This window comes from Limulus polyphemus, unplaced genomic scaffold (genome assembly GCF_000517525.1).
Source record: "Limulus polyphemus unplaced genomic scaffold, Limulus_polyphemus-2.1.2 Scaffold69, whole genome shotgun sequence".
NCBI classification, from domain to species: Eukaryota; Metazoa; Arthropoda; class Merostomata; order Xiphosura; family Limulidae; genus Limulus; species Limulus polyphemus.
The window spans coordinates 616,501-618,153 of record NW_013665679.1 but is presented as its reverse complement, the minus strand read 5'-3'; positions in this window follow the sequence as shown (position 1 = coordinate 618,153).

The window sequence follows — 1,653 nt, the reverse complement described above, 5'->3', positions numbered from 1 at the left end:
AGTTCCTCTCTGTTTTACTCAGGACCTTACTGAAGTAGACCACCACATGTTCGTTTTCATCCAATTTCTGAGACAACACTCCTCCAATTCTGACATTACTAGCATCGCAATCCAGTATGTACGGCAGTGAGTGATTTGGAAGCTTTAAAAGTGGAGCTGAGGCCAATTTTTCTTTAATGTGTTGAAAGCATGCTTGCAAGAAACTATCCATTCAAACTTCTGGCCTTTTTTTGGTCAAATGATGTAGTGGAGCAGCTATAGTTGCAAAGTCCTTCACAAACTTCTGGTAATAGGTACAGATTCCCCCAAAACTTCTTAACTCTTCCACATTGTCTGGTGTTGGCCAATCATGCACTGCTTTCACCTTGTCAGGATCAGTTCGCACACCATGCTCACTTACAATGTGACCCAAGTAAAGCACCTCTTTCTGGAACAAGTGGCATTTCTTGGGATGGAGTTTGAGGTTTGCTGCTTTCAAACAGCTTGAATACTTCCTCTAGCTGGGACATTTCCTCATCAAACATTGTTGCAAACATAATGACATCATCCACGTACACTAGGGCTATCCTCCATTGTAGGCCTTCCAGTACTCTTTCCACCAGCCTCTCAAATGTTGCTGGAGCATTGCTAAGCCCAAATGGCATCACACAGTATTGTCAGAGACCTTGGCCATAACTATATGCAGTCTTAGGTTTATCTGCTTCAGCCATTTTCACTTGATGGAAACCCGACTTTAAGTCCACAGTTGAAAACCACCTGGCTCCACATAGATCATCAAGAGTATCATCAGTTCTTGGCAGTGGGTATGAGTCCTTTTCGGTTATACTGTTAAGAGCCCTGAAGTCCATACAGCAGTGTTGGGTCCCATCCTTCTTCTGGACTAACACGATGGGAGCTGACCAGAGACTATCTGATCTCTCGACTATCCCTCCTTTAATTAGGCCATCCATGACCTTCTCCATCTCTTGTCGCTTTGCCAGAGCAAGGTCTGTGCAACCAAGGTCATGACCTCTTTTTGAAAAGACGTCTGCATAATTCGTTAAGAGTTCTCTAATCTGAAGAACCTGTGATGATGACAAATGGACTATGCTCTTCTTATAGAGGTCAGTTAAATGTTCTGGGAGAGGATGTCCTTTCTTTATGATTGTATTTCTTGCCTTAACATTGACTCGCTCTACCTCCTGGCACACAACCAACAATACCCCTTCCTTAAGTGTCTGTTAACATTTTGAGAAATTAGCTACTGATAAGGTACTACTTGATGACCTGCCACAAGTGACCTTCCAATCTTCAAATCCGCTGGCCGGGATGGGTCTTCCACAAGCATTGGGCTTCCTTGGGGATGTTCTTTTATCCTACCCCAAATTATCTTGTATAACATTGGGGTATTGTAGTTGGCTTACGTGCTGTGACATGTAAATCAACAGATGCAACAACACTTACTGGAATTTGGCCTTTGTTGTTTCCAATATTTATTTTATCTAAGATAACTACACACTTCCTTGGTATTAAATAGTCCAATAGTAATATGCATTGGTGTTTGATGTCAGCCAAGTATACTTTGTGTCTGTTCTTTATGCCTATGAGCTCAATAGTTACCCGCACTGGTCCCCACAACCTTGCTTAATGTCCTGTCACACCACAGAGCTTCTG